Source organism: Myotis nattereri (assembly GCF_964212035.1).
Source record: "Myotis nattereri genome assembly, chromosome: 4".
Classification (NCBI taxonomy): Eukaryota; Metazoa; Chordata; class Mammalia; order Chiroptera; family Vespertilionidae; genus Myotis; species Myotis nattereri.
The window spans coordinates 104,928,337-104,943,169 of record NC_138079.1 but is presented as its reverse complement, the minus strand read 5'-3'; the positions used below and the strand labels follow the sequence as shown (position 1 = coordinate 104,943,169).

At 46.7% G+C, this 14,833-nt stretch overlaps 1 pseudogene across 1 annotated transcript in view; it reads left to right on the top strand.

Moving 5' to 3' along the window:
• Window positions 1-14,833, top strand: part of LOC308517978 (acyl-coenzyme A synthetase ACSM1, mitochondrial-like) — a 42,326-nt pseudogene that overhangs the window by 10,153 nt on the left and 17,340 nt on the right. Inside the window, exons 3-6 of the transcript in view lie at window positions 5,675-5,882; window positions 10,088-10,228; window positions 13,250-13,409; window positions 14,394-14,473. The product of the transcript in view is annotated as an acyl-coenzyme A synthetase ACSM1, mitochondrial-like (transcript). The remainder of the gene's footprint in view (window positions 1-5,674; window positions 5,883-10,087; window positions 10,229-13,249; window positions 13,410-14,393; window positions 14,474-14,833) is intronic.

The following is a 14,833-nucleotide window of genomic DNA, read 5'->3' as shown; positions in this document are numbered from 1 at the left end:
GGCTCCCTGGTGGTCTTTTGGGGGTCCTGAAATCTGGGCATAACATTTGGGGGCTCATCTGGGATCCCCAAGACCCTCGAGGGACCCCTGATCCGGAGAGTCTGACTGGCCGCGGTAGGTGTCTGTGTGTTGTGTATTCTGTTCTGTGTGTTATATGTTCTGTCTTGTGTGAGCTCACTTCTGAAATTCTGTAGTGCCCGAAGCGGTCTAGGTGGACGCACTGCTGAAGGACCATGGGCAGGGAGAGTTGGAAGACGTTCTGCTCTGCAGGAGGGATACGTATTCCCCTCATGAGGGATGTGGTTTCCCTCGAGGATCTGAGACAAGGCGGGTCGCTCCCGCCGGTTGGCGTAAGGCCATCGTCTAGCTTTCGAGTTTGCTTCCATGGAGTTGGAAGGCTGTACTTTTTTTGGGCCCTTTGGTTGTCTGTGTTTGTGTTGTTCTTTTTTTTCTGTTTTATTCTGTGGACTTACTGGATGGACGTTATGGGACAAACTCAAACTACTCCTTTAAGCATTATGGTCATTTTAAAGTCAAGGGCTGGGCCAAACCTGCTTGCCAGCCTAAGGTGTGGTTTTCCAGAACTGCTGGAAACTTGGGACCTTGGAGCTTACTGAATTCAAATGATAAAAACTTATGTTCCGGTATTTTGAAGTGAAATAATGCTGAAATATTGCTAGAGGACAGAATTGAATCTGTTGGTTGATTATGTCTTGCATTTTTGAAGTTTATTCTTAAAAATGTTACTGATTGAGAAATGCTGAATATTTGACTTGCCAGCTAAAAGTTTAAGGTTCGGATTGAATTGGGAAAAATTGTGTAGTTGTGGTAGCTAAATGCCTTTGCTTATTGGTCTGACAAAAACCAGTTTAAATTTAATTGATATTCTTTAAGATAATTATGAAAGATATAAACAGCTAATGATATTTCAGTTTGTCTGCAATATAATGTTGGCCATCTATCTTTTAGGGATTTTGGTTTGTTCGGTCAAAAAAAACCAGTGTAGACAGCCACCATTTTTGGCTGCATGACTTGGCAGCCGCCATGTCAGCCACATGGCTTGCCATGCCCCTGGGGGCCGCCATCTTGAAACAGCAAAAGGCCCCTCCCTCTGATTTAGCCAATAGGGAATGTCTGCTCACTGAGGCAGGATGGAATTTCAGAGGTGGAGCTTTAAGGCAGAGTTTTACTACAGAAATGTGGATGGGGCAGAAAGTGTGCTTGCCTCGTGGATTTATTTAATACTATTTTTAAGAAGATATTTTTAATGCTTAATAAAGTTAGCAATCACGGTCTTAATATAATTTAAGTGATATGAAAAACCAATGTTTTGAGCAGTTGGCTTTATAAGGGCCGACAATAGAGCTCGTATTCCTTAAAAAAAGGCTAAGTCATTTTTCTAATCTCTTAAATCTAGAAAACCCTGCTTTCCTTAAACTAAGGACAACTAAAGGTTATATGTTCCCTCCCTAAACAAAAGTTAAGTAGCTTATGTCAAAGTCTTTAAAAGGGACTGATAGCAGTAATCCAATTTCTAAAGTGAAGTATGGTAAAATTAAGTTGTCATGATATTCTTACATGGTATTATTCTACAAGTTTCATTAATAATTTTTGATGCTTTATCCCAAACAAACTTATAAATTAATTCTTTGAATGTTTGGCAGCAACTTAAGGACATGAAAGGATTTATTCCCTTCCACTGTGTGGAGGGCGCCCTGGGAAGGCACTTAAGCACTCTATATTGACCTCTCTTGACTTTTTTTTGCCAAGAGGATTCCAATTGTCTACAGCTGTTATCTGAGCTGTCCGTTCAAGCTGAGATCATGAAAAGCTGGTACCATGGATCTGTCTCTTGCCCAATGGTGTAAGCTGGGCCCTCTCTGGAGAAGAAACCTGGGTTCCCCATGATCAAGGCCTGAGCCCAGCCAGCAGGTGAGGGGATCCAAAGGCAGTTGCTGGGCATGGAGGCCAGAGGGACATAGGTTAACAAGGAGACAGAACTGAACCTCACATCACCCTACTTGGCCCAGAGGATGGCTGGTAGTCAATGATGGGTCAGACCCCCCCCTCAGGGAGGGGCGACCTAAGACAGGCACAGTTGGGGGCCAGTAGGAGAGAACTTGGGGTTCAACAAAGGTGGGGCACAGATCCTCACCCCCCCACAATTGTGCAGGGGCTTGAACACTCGCCCCTTCTGAGGAAGGTCTCCTGTCCCCATGGCTGCTTCTTGCTTCCCATGCCCAGCCCAGATCAGGAACCAAATAACAGAAAGAGATTTGGTCCAGCTGAAATCAGAATCCAGATAAACGGAGGCTTGGCTAACAGACCCAATGTCTAAATTTAGCCTAGCAACAGGAATGCTCAGAGCCTTCACAAGGATGTAAATTAAAATTATTGTTAGAGTATTAAATTTGACAGTAAAATAGTTGTCAAGTTTTCAAATTAATTAAATTTGGCTAACTTGAAATGGGTAATTATTCAAAAGGTATTAACCAAAATTTTCATTTCGTGGTAAGCTGCTGGAAGACATCTTACCCAGGTATGGTTTTCCTGTTATGATAGGATCCGACAATGGACCAGCCTTTGTTTCACAGGTAACACAGGTAGTAGCCAGGGCTATTGGGGCAAATTGGAAATTCTTATAGACCCCAGAGTTCAGGGCAGGTAGAAAGGATGAACAGAACTCTAAAGGAGACCCTTACCAAATTAACCATGAAGACTGGTGGGGACTGGGTGGCTCTCCCACCATCTGCCCTTTACCAGATAAGGAACTCCCCTTACACCCTGGGCTTTACTCCCTATGAAATCATGTTTGGCAGGCCACCCCCTATCATTCCTAACCCTGCCTGTAACTGTGTTTTGTTTGACTTGCTGTTTTCAATTGTTTGTTGGAATCTTCATGGAGGACGTGGCCTGGTCTTTCCCTTCCTCCGTCCTCCTGATTCTGAGAGCATCTATAGCTGGATTTCAGGTGATCTCCAGGCTTTCTGTCTGCAGGAGACCTCCCTATGCACCCGTTGTCTTTCCAGGCCGACTAGGAGTCATATTTCCCCACAGTTCGGACCCCAGCCTCCGGGAGGGAGGACTCTATGGGAGTAGTCTGTAGTTTTCTTTGAAACTCCCATTGCTTAAAGAGAGACAAGCAACTGGCCTGGGCTGAGACAAGGGGGCGGGGGTGTTAGCAGTTATGTTACCAGCTGCAGACTGCTAGAAAAGCGGAGGAGGAACAAAGCTGAAGTCACAACACCGCCCAGCTCCTGAACCACCTGCCTGAGTCCATGCCACTGCGAGAGGGCAGCGGCTTCTGGGATTTGTTGGGGGACACTCTGGCCAGGCCCCCGGGAGACCCTAGGCGAAGCAGCTGGCTCACAAGGGGGGCTGATGTCCCCTTCCGGTGCACTCCCTTGGAGGAGGCCTGGTTGCTGCTCTGCCACAAAGGGAACTGGTGGAAAGACAGGAGAGCGGAGCACTGTGGCTAATGGGCAGGGTTAACAAAGGGGCACTCTCCCTGGACGTGGAAGCCATTGGGACTTTGAAGTTCTCCAAGAAGAGGAGGAGTCTGACTCAGAGACTGGCCGAAACCTCGTTGGGTTAGGAGAACCGGAGGCTGTGTATTGAACTTGTAGACTGCAGTTTGCTGGGCAGAGGTCCAAGCCCAGTGGTATAGGGGTTAAGCTACCTGTGTACAGCAAAACAACATTGTCCTGTGCCAGATACATTTTAAGGAAATTGGACAGACTGTGTTTATCGCTAGAAAGAAGAACTGGCCACAGTGCACAGTCCTGACAGTGACCTGCAGAAAACTGTATACGTCTTCATGGACATAGCTCCAAAGAGACAAGGACAATTTTGCCTTATATAGGAAGGTCAAGAGTAGACTTTAGTCACCTCCCTAAGATGTCTGTATAGCCCTACCATATCTCATGTTTAGTAGCAGAGGATTTGGCTGCCTGAAGCGGTCATGGTGCCAATATTATGTTTCACTGTATTAATATGTTGTATTAAACTTTGATTCTCTTACAGGTTTAAATGTAGCTGTAGCTGCCAGCAGTTGCTGTAGACCAGTGATGGTCTACAATCCTTGGTAGTCTTTGGGAGTAACTGGCAAGTGTCCAGTCTCCCACACTGAGGGACATTGATATAGCTATGTATTAGCTGTCCTGGAAGGTGGTCATTCTTGTTGTGTTTAAGTTGTTAAAACTGAAATGTTTTCTTTCCCTTCCACTGGACCATTTGTTATAGTTTGTCTCTGCCAGGTAACAAGCTCAGCTCCTTCTGTGCCCAGGACAGCAGGGAGCCTGAATGGAAGATGACCTCTAACCAGACACACCCGCTGCAGATCACCCTCAGGAGGACAGTGGACATCACTGGACCCCTTGTAGTCCTCCTAATGCTGTTGATTTTTTGCCCTTTCATTACTAACAGATTAGTCCAATTTGTCAAGAAGCAAAAAGGGGTGGTTCAGTTGATAGTTCTACATGCCTAGTACAGGCCTCTAGCAACGGTGAAATAGAAATGCAATCCGTCTCATGATTGAGCCAGAAGTCTCAAGACAAGGGGGGAATGAAAGGGCGAGGGCTATGCCCTCCATCTTGCCCCAGGGCGAAGTCTAAGCCCTCCATCTTATCTCGGATCCTCCATTTTTGGGCAGCAACCTTAGCCATGTGCTCGGCAAGGAGCTTCTTCCCGGAAGCCCAAGCCTCTGCTAGCCACACCTAGGATTTCTTTAAACTAACCAATGATAATCAAGGGAAGTGCAAGCCATAGATACGACCACATCCTGTGTAACAAGACACCGACTTGTGCCCGGCCAATCAGCAGGGCCCACAGTCCTCTCTCCTCCCCTTACTCCAACCCCCCTATAAAACCCCTCTCCACACAGAGCTCGCTCGCTCTCTCTGCCGCTTGCCGCTGCGTCGGTGAGCGTCATCGGGGAGCCGAGCTAGCTCGAATAAAGACTCTTTGCTTTTGTATCGGACTCAGCTGGTTCCCTGGTGGTCTTTTGGGGATCCTGAAATCTGGGCATAACAAAAGGATTCCCAATGACACAGGGATGAGAGAAGAGGGTGGGAGCAGAAAAGCGGGGACTGAGATACAGCTTTTCTTGATGTCAGAGACTCTGTCCTCCTTGCATCTGTGCTCCCAGGTCCAATGTAAACTTTTGCAAAGTAGGATCCACCTGTCTACTGGCTGCACCCATCTACAGTAGACAGGTTAGGGCAAACGTTTCAAGTTTTAATGTGCGTGGGAATCACTGGAGGTCCTGCCAAAATGCAGTTTCTGGCCCTGACCCCTTGGCTCAGTGGTTGTGTATTGACCTATGAACCAGGAGGTCATGGTTCAATTCCCAGTTGGGACTCGTGCCCGGGTTCCAGACCTGATCCCCAGTGTGGGGGTGTGCAGCAGGCAGCCGATCAATGATTCTCTCTGATGACTGATGTTTCTATCTCTCTCTCCCTCTCCCTTCCTCTCTGAAATCAATGAAAATGTACTTTAAACAAAATTTTTAAAAAATGCAGGTTCGGATTCGGTAGGTTTGGTGTGGCGCGGTGGTGCTGACACTGCGGCTCTTTGCATAGCAAGGGGTTACAGGATTTCTATGCTGATAAGCCAGGCCTGAAGCCCATGGTGGTGAAAGAGGAAATGAAACAGATAATTTCTTTCTCATCCCCAGGGATTATCTTCATGCCAGGGACAACCCAGATGAAGGCCAAGGACATTCTCTACCGACTAAAGCAGTCCAATGCCCAGAGCATCGTGACCACAGATGCCCTTGCCCCGGAGGTGGACTCTGTGGCTTCTGAGTGTCCCGCTCTGAAAACCAAGCTCCTGGTGTCTGACCACAGCCGTGAGGGGTGGCTGGACTTCCGATCTCTGATTCAGTGAGTTTTGGGTCTGATGGAGGTGCTCTCTGAGGAACAGTGGGAAAAGGTCATCCGCACCCAAGCGCTGTAGACAGACAGCTGGTTGTAGGAAGTTCACCAGGCCTGGCTCCAGAAACCTCTTCCCAGCTGTGTCCCTGACCTGCTGTGTGACCCTGGGCTACTTCCTGCCCCTCTCTTAGCCAAGGTTGCTTCACCTGTAATATCAGGACATTGCACTTCTATGCTTCTCTCCCTAAAGTTTGATCACCCCTGGGATGTGAAAGGAGGTGCAACTTCAGAGGATTACTGTGTTTCAAGCTTCTTGTAGGTGGTAATTGAAAAGATTATTCACACATAAATATAAACAAATATATATGAATAATTTGAATGAGAAGTTAAATTGGATTTTAAAGGTGAAAGTTGAGACTGCAGGGAAAAAATGAGGCTGTGACTGGCAGAAGGTTTTGGGGGCAAAAAATCTCCCAGGGTCTGGGTGCCCTTAGAAAGTTAGGGAAATGCCAGGAGGTCAGAAAGACCCTCCACCTCCAATCCTTTAATTCTGTGAGCCTTCAGGGGTTTTTTTACACAGTCAACCTAAGAAACACCCATAACAGTAGAAAATTTTTATGAGTTTATTTGAGTCAAACTGACAACATATGCTGGGAAGCAACATCTGAAATGCTCTGGAGGAAAACCGTTTTGTAGCTTCTTTCATGCATTTGACATTCAGGAGGTGACGCAAGAAAGATTACAGGAAGGTGGGAGAAAGCCAGGTGGGGATGGGATGACAGGATAGTTAAGATTAAGTGCTCTCAGAGAAACTAAGATGGCGGCATAGATAAACACCGGGAAATTGCTGCTTCCTGCAACAATTGATAAATGCATCAAAAACACAAGGTGGACATCGTCCAGAACTACAGGAGGGCTGGCTGAGTGTAAATTCTACAACTAGAAGGAGAGAAAAGCACACTGAGAGCCAGAGGAGCTGCGGAGGTGGAGTGCAGAGGTACGGAGGCTCACACGCGGAGAGGGTCTGGCACCTGAGAGCACGGCTGTCTTTTTGAATCCGGAGGGAGACACAAGCTCCCGACGGCTCTGAAATCCGGTTCCGGGAAGTCTCTGGGAACCCAGGACTCATACGGGGAGAAACTGGACTGTCTGGCAGCGGGCGAGCTTGAGAGCGGCTTTCCCTCAGAGGTGCTTGCAACCATTGCCGGGACACTGGGACTCGCGACTCCTTAGGGCAGGGCTGAGGCTCCGCCATAGCTGCTCTCTCCGCCCTTTGATTCCTTGAGACCCCGCCCCGCCCAGGCTGTGGCAGAGGCTTTTGCATATGAATGCCCTGGCCATTTGCAACCTGTAATTACCTAACAAACTGCAGCTGGGCAAGACAGACCTAGAACTTCCAAGAGAAGGCCCAAGGCCCCACAGCGGCTTGCATTGCTTCACAGCTGAGCCTCATCAGGGCACCTCCAAACTCCAAAAAAGGAAGGGGAATCTGCAGTTCTCTTCATAGCTCCTGCTGTGTAACCTCAGGCAGAGGCTAAATTAGCACCTCCTTAGATCCAAGAGCCACTGTGCCCAGTGGTCAGAGGGGGGCCATCCAGATCACAACTCCTCAGATCCATAAGGGACACACTCAGGGTGCAGTCTCAGTGAGCACCAAAGCTCCACTGAAGCAAGTCTTGCCCCAGAAGGATGTCTCCAGCACAGAAGTTCTCCCAGTGCAGACACAGCTGATTCTCACTGCCAATTGGCCTGGAGGTCAATTCCTCCCAGTGATCCTACAACAACCAAGGCATAGCTACAACAAGACTGTGCACAAAGCCCACAAGGGGGTGCACCAAGAGTGTCCACCTCAGGTAACTGGGGAGGCTGAGCCACTGGGCCCTACAGGACACCTAGCACACAAAGCCACTCTATCAACACAGGGAAGCAGCCAAAATGCGGAGACAAAGAAACAGGTCACAAATGGCAGAAATGGAGGAAAACAAATGACTGGATATAGAGTTCAAGGCTACGTTTATAAGGTTTTTCAAGAATTTTATGGAAACCGCCGATAAATTTAATGAGTCCCTCAATAAGTATAGTGAGACCATGGAAGACATGAAAAAGGACCAACTAGAAATTAAGCACACACTGACTGAAATAAAGAATAATCTACAGAGATCCAACAGCAGACAAGAGGATCCCAAGAATCAAGTCAAAGATTCGAAATACAAAGAAACAAAAAATACCCAACTGAAAAAGAAAAGAGACTCCAAAAATATGAAGATAGTGTAAGGAGCCTCTGGGACAACTTCAAGTGTACCAACATCAGAATTATAGGGGTACCAGAAGAAGAGAGAGGGCAAGATATTGAAAACCTATTTGAAGAAATAATGACAGAAAACTTCCCCTACCTGGTGAAAGAAATAGACTTACAAGTCCAGGAAGCGCAGAGAACCCCAAACAAAAGGAATCCAAAGAGGACCACACCAAGACACATCATAATTAAAATGCCAAGAGCAAAAGACAAAGAGAGAATCTTAAAAGCAGCAAGAGAAAGAAACTCAGTTACCTACAAGGGAATACCCATATGACTGTCAGCTGATTTCTCAACAGAAACCATGCAGGCCAGAAGAGAGTGGCAAGAAATATTCAAAGAGATGAATAGCAAGAACCTACAACCAAGATTACTTTATCCAGCAAAGCTATCATTCAGAATAGAAGGTCAGATAAAGAGCTTCACGGATAAGAAAAAGCTAAAGGAGTTCATCTCCACCAAACCAGTATTATATGAAATGCTGAAAGGTATTCTTTAAGAAGAGGAAGAAGAAAAAGGAACTCTTACCATTTGCCACAGCATGGATGGAACTGGAGAGTAAATAAATACCACAAGATCTCACTCATTTGTGGAATATAATGAACAACATAAACTGATGAACAAGGACTGATCCAGAGACGGAGAGGCATTGATTGGACTGTCGGGCCTTGGAGGGAAGGTAGGGGAGGGTGGGGGTAAGGGGGAAAGATCAACCAAAGGACTTACATGCAGGCATATAGGCCTAACCAATGGACACGGACAACGGGGGGGTGGTAGAGGGCAATGTGGGGACAAGGACACATATGTAATATCTTAATCAATAAAAATATATTTAAAAAATAATAATAATAATAATAATAATAATAATAATAATAAAGATTAAGTGCTCTCTTGCAGGGTACCATCCCCTTCAAGGGATATCACTTTTCGTATTTCAAGGGCGTGTTAACCTACCTGCACAAGAACAATGGACAGACTTGCTTAAGGCAAAGGTAAACCTTTCACCAGAGAAGTTATGAGTCAAGAGCCTGACTCCCCACCATGTCCGGCCCGGTCAGAAATTTATGATCAGATCACCTGTGAGGTTAGTTTCACAGCCTCCTGCTCCACCCACAACTCAAACCTTGCTGGGTTTCTTTTGTTTTTCTCTTTTATTTTTCTGAGGTAACATTCGTTTATAACATAAAAGTTGCACTGGGTTTGTTTTCTTGAAGTAACCCTTCTATTTTTAAAGTAAAATGTTATTCAACCCCAAAAGGCAAACACAGTGAAGTCACACCTTGTATTGGACTCTAAGGTCCAAGAGTTGGGGCTCTCCCTCCAGGGAGCACGCCCTCACCTTCCCCTGGCGCTACCTTTGCCTTTCTCTCTCCTCAACTCCAAGGGCCCTTCTTCTGCCCCAAACTTGTTTCCTGAGCCAGTGCAGCCCAGCTGGCTCAGTGGAACTAACCTCGCAGGTGATCTGATCATAAATTCCTGACCAGGCAGGGCATGGCAGGGAGTCAGGCCTCTGACACATAACTTCTCTGGTGAAAGGTTTATCTTTGCCTTAAGCAAGCCTGTCCATTTTTCTTGTGCATGGAGACCAATTCTTCCTCTGGTGTTGCAAAACCCCAGTTTCTGCACTGGCCAGGTACTCAGTTGGTTAGAGTGCCAAGGTTGTGGGTTTGATCCCTGTTCAGGGCACATACAAGAATCCACCAATGAATGCATACATAAGTGCAACAGTAAATCCATGTTTCTCTCTGTGTGTGTCTGTCTAGCTCTCTCTCCCTCTCTCTCTCTCCCTTCCTCTCTCTAAAATCTATACAAGCAAATGAGCTTTCTGACTTTGAGCCTCATGTTGTGTCTTTTGCTGACCCTGAGGGTGGAGCCAGAAGACTTGACTTCTCTCCTTTTCTGTTCAATCCCTTTGTAGATCAGCATCCCCAGATCACACCTGTATTAAGTCAAAGACCACGGACCCAATGGTCATCTTCTTTACCAGCGGCACCACCGGCTTCCCCAAGATGGCAAAACACAGCCATGGACTTTCCTTGCGACACTCCTTCCCTTCATGGTAGGAAAGAGGGCAGCAACTTAGACGCTGGGTCACAGTCTGGGGCAAGGGGTGTGTGTGGTGTGTGTGTGTGAGTGTGTGTGTGTGTGTGTGTGTGTGTGTGTGTGTGTGTGTGTGTTGGGAAAGGTGCTCTAAGTAGGACCGAGTCCATCCTGCTTCTCCCTTCTGCTCTCTTTGGTTCAGACCACTCAGGGTCTCTGAGGCGAAGGTCTGGACTTCTAAGCGTGTGTTGACAGAAGCCTCCCAGTGACAAGGGGGTCCTGCCTGAGCACCTTCACAGGTGTGGAGGGAACGTGGGTGGAGGCAGCAGGCATTCTGCAAGCTCCACAAATGGCAAGCCATGTGTCTTTGTCACTGGTTCCATCCAGGTTTGCTGGGGGGAGGACAGAAAGTTCTAGCTATGTGAAGTGAACAGATACAGAGGTGGAGTTTCCCATCATGAGCCATTTGGGAGAAGTAATACCTGGAACCAGGCCACTGCCTTTAACCTAAAATAAATAATTGTAGATGCTGAAGACATAGCTTTAGGTTAACCATGTAATCAATTTTAAACTAAACATCTTTTCCCTCCTACTTCCTCCTCCCCAAGGAGTAATATTCAGACCAGACAAAGTTCTGTGGGGAAGTATGGGCCTTGGTTGGCACGTCTGTAAGGAGGAATTTGAAAAGGTCAGGAGCCTCTGGGGGGACCTTGCCAAAGATGGCAGCCCCTGCCTTGACTTTCCAAAAGAGGCCAATCCCCTGGGTGTTTTGCTGGAATCTCTATGTTTAGTCTTTAAGACCCGACCTTGAAGAAGCAGGTGCTTTCTCAAGGATATTTACCCTGCTGATTGTATCTAGAGGTTAAATTTAGTTCAAGCTGCTGTTACAATAAAAGGCTAACAGGGCAGGCAATCGGGGCTGGTTTGGTTCCTAAAGCCAAACAAGCCCCTTAGCCTTCTCTTTCACAAACACATGTGTCAAAGTAATCTGTTCATTCGTCTCTCAGAATCTACTGCTCAGCCCTGGCAAAGTTCTATGCATGTTGTACCTTATTAAGCAGAGCAGGGGGCAGAGAAGGTGTCTTGTGGACACTGGGTATCTGTGCTGATGATATCACTTGATCAGCAAAACCCTGGAGGAATGGGGGTGGAAAGAAGGGGAGAGTATTCTGTGTAGTTAGAATAACACAAGCAAAGGCAAAAAGATATAAAAGGTAGTGTTCATAGCCCAGCTGGCATGGATCAGTGATTTAGCATCGGCCTATGAACCAGGAGGTCATGGCTCAATGGCAGGTCAGGGCACATGCCCAGGTTGTGGGATCCATCCATGGTGTGGGGCACACAGGAGGCAGTCAATCAATGATTCTCTTCACCATTGATGTTTCTATCTCTCTTTCCCAGTCTCTTCCTCTCTGAAATCAATTAAAATATATATTTTTAAAAGTAGCACTCATAGAACTACAGAGATTTGAGAGGAGCTGTTGCTGCAGGTGTCCAGGAGGCACAGATGAGAGGATCTGCGAAATTGAGTAGGGCCCAGAGCACTCAGGGTCATGGGCTTTGGTGCAGAGATTGAGCTTATTGGGAAAACAATAAGCTTATTGGTGTATTGAAAGGTTGTTAACAAGGGAGAGAACTAATCCAATTTGTATTTTGAAAAGATCACTGTCCTACAGGGTGAAGAATGGCTTGGAAAAAGAATAGATTTAGAAAGACCTGTTAAAGGGTCTTAGAATAATTTAGGTGCAAGATGGTGGTGGCTTGGGCAAGGTGCTGGGGACACGAAGGAAGTTAAGATTTCTAAAAATTTAGGAGATAAAATGGGAGGGTGTGCTAGCTAATGTGGGAGGTAAGAGGGGCTGGAGAGTCAAGGTGGACTCCCAGGTTTTGAGTTTGCACAGTAATGACATTCACTGAAACACAGAGAGCAGTGGAGAAGAATTAGTCCCCGGAGGCAGGAGAGATTAGGATGCTGTGGGTTTGAGATGCCCGAGAGACATCCCAGAAGAGATGCTCAGTGGGCAGTTGGGTCTGAAGCTCAGAACAGAGGTCCCTAGCGTGTAATTTCCTGTGGGTGTGCCACAGCCCTAGGAGAGATGGGAACAGGGAGTGTGAATGGCTCTCCAGGCCCCTCCCTACTAATAGAAGAGCTCTTCAAAGCCATAGCTCCTGATGGGAGAGTTGAGTTTTTCTCAAGGAGTTATGCACACTGATGTCTCTCAGAAGCAGTAGGTGTAAGGTGGAGAAATGCTTCAGACCTAGCTGAGTAACCACGGGATTACATTTTCTGTCTCTCTATCTACCAAGTGTTTCTGTTGTGTGTGTGTGTTTAAATATTAAATGTATATTGTTCAAAGTATTACATATGTTCCCTTTTCCCCCATTCCCTCCTTCTAGCGCACCCCACCCCCTGTTTTTTTTATTGTTATTATTTTGTAGTTAATTCTCACATGAGGATATTTGTTTTTCATTGATTTTTAGAAAGTGTGTGTGTGGGGGGGGGGGAGAGACAGAGAGAGAGAAACATTGATGTAAGAGAGACACATCAATTGTTGTCTCCCACACGCACCCCAACCAGGGCTGCCTGCAACTGAGGTACATGCCCTTGACCAGAATCAAACCCAAGACCCTTCAGTCCATGGGTTAACATTCTAAACACTGAGACAAACCGGCTCGGGCTGTTTCTGTTATGTTTTGATGCTGTTCTCAGAAAGGCCCCTCCCTTATTATACCCGATGGCTGCCGGCATTGCCCAAAACTGTGCCGATAACAGATGTGAATCCTGAAAAAGAGCAACAGACTTCATCCCAGTATTCCCAGCCATAAGGATCATTATGATTGGACCAGTTGAAGTGGCATGTGCCTAGGCAATCCGATTGGCGTGCCTTTGGGACTGGGGTGGGAGTGAGTCCTGAGCCCCACACAAACCACATGACTTGAGAGTGAGACGGGTGGCTCGCTGTCTGAGAACCAGATTCCTGAGCCCTCAGTCACATCCTCCTGTGGTTACAAAGCTGAGGCCACTGCATTTTGGAGTCAGCAGGAAATTACTGCAGCTGAAGGCCTCTGATGTCCTGTGGTGCCTGTCAGATCCAGGCTGGATTATGGCTGCCGTGGGGACCCTGTTTGAACCATGGACAGCAGGGTCTACAGTCTTCATCCACCATCTGCCCCAGTTTGACACTAAGGTCATTGTGGAGGTAAGAGGACTAATTTCTCAGTGTCAACAAACTCCCAGAGAAACTCATATTTTAGGTTCAAAAGCCGGCCCCTGCTGAGAAGAGTGTATGTAACAAAGAAGCCCATTAGGGTGATAGAACCTGGGCTCTGGGGGTCTCAAATGTGAGGCGCTGAATCAGTCAGTGAGCCTCCCAGAATACACATTTTGAGGAATTAAAGCAACCAGAACAATCTCAGGTCTCCTGGCTCCTCCAGGGCCAGGTAGCTGGTGTGTGCGTGTGAATTTATTGAAGTGTTTCAAACCAGAGCCCTTGGAATAGGATGGTTCTAGCTCCTTTTCACACCTTTAACATTGTTAGGGGTAACCTTAGCTCTCTGAGCTCAGTCTCCTTACCTGTACGATGGGAGTTTTAATAATCACTACCTCGTAAAATTGTTGGGAATATTGAGATGATACAGGCAAAGTATAGAAAGTGCTTAGCCCTGAGGCCTGCACCTGAAAACACTCAGGAACTGGTAGCAGTTGCTGTTATTGTTATGAGCACATCATGGTGACAATTGAAGTTGCCTCCATAAACCCTTTCAAATGACTGTCCTGCTTCTGAACATGCTGTTTTTGTCTCCACTCACTACACCCTTGCTTTCCTTCCCCAGACCTGCCTCTCCACCACTCAAGTCCCAGCCCCTCCCCTCACCACTGTGGGGCCTGTTCTTCTCCAGGCCCTTCCATTGGAGCCCCTCACTGCTCATCTTTAATCCATTATACCCTTTCTTCTGTATTATCAGTCTCTCACTTCTCATCAACTCTAGTCCCTCAGTCCATAAACACATGCATGTTCAATATATAGATACTGGAAGAATTAACAAATGAATAAATGGGCTCTCTTAGAAGGGAGATCAGAGTTAAAATGGTAATAATTGGCCAGTATTTTGTTGTTGTTGTTTATGGCCAGTATTTTTCATCTTAACTATAAATATAAAATTTTTCTCTGTTCACCTTGTAGACACTCTTTAAATACCCCATCACCCAGTACATTACTGCGCCCTGCGTATTTCGAATGATTCTGCAGGAGAATTTTGGCAGGTATGTAGAAGTGGCTTGTTGTAATCACAATCTTTGGGTAGGATTTTAAGGAGTCTATTTCACTGTGGTCTTGTTGTTGGTGTGGAACAGGCTCTTCCACGGTGTTGGGAGGAAAGAATCCCAAGGATCTACGGACAGGAGATTGCGATGTGGCAACGTGGTTTATTTGTTAGGTAACATCAATAGAGTTCTCCTCCCGGCTTCCCAATGCCCCATCTCTCTGGGCCTGGCCCTGGAAAGAGTCCAGTCTCCTCTTCAACAGCCAACGCAAAAGCCAATGCCCGGAGTTTCTGCTTCATGATCCTTCGGCCTGGAAGTCTCCCCCGGCCCAGCTGGCCTCCAGACCTGCATGGTCCTTTG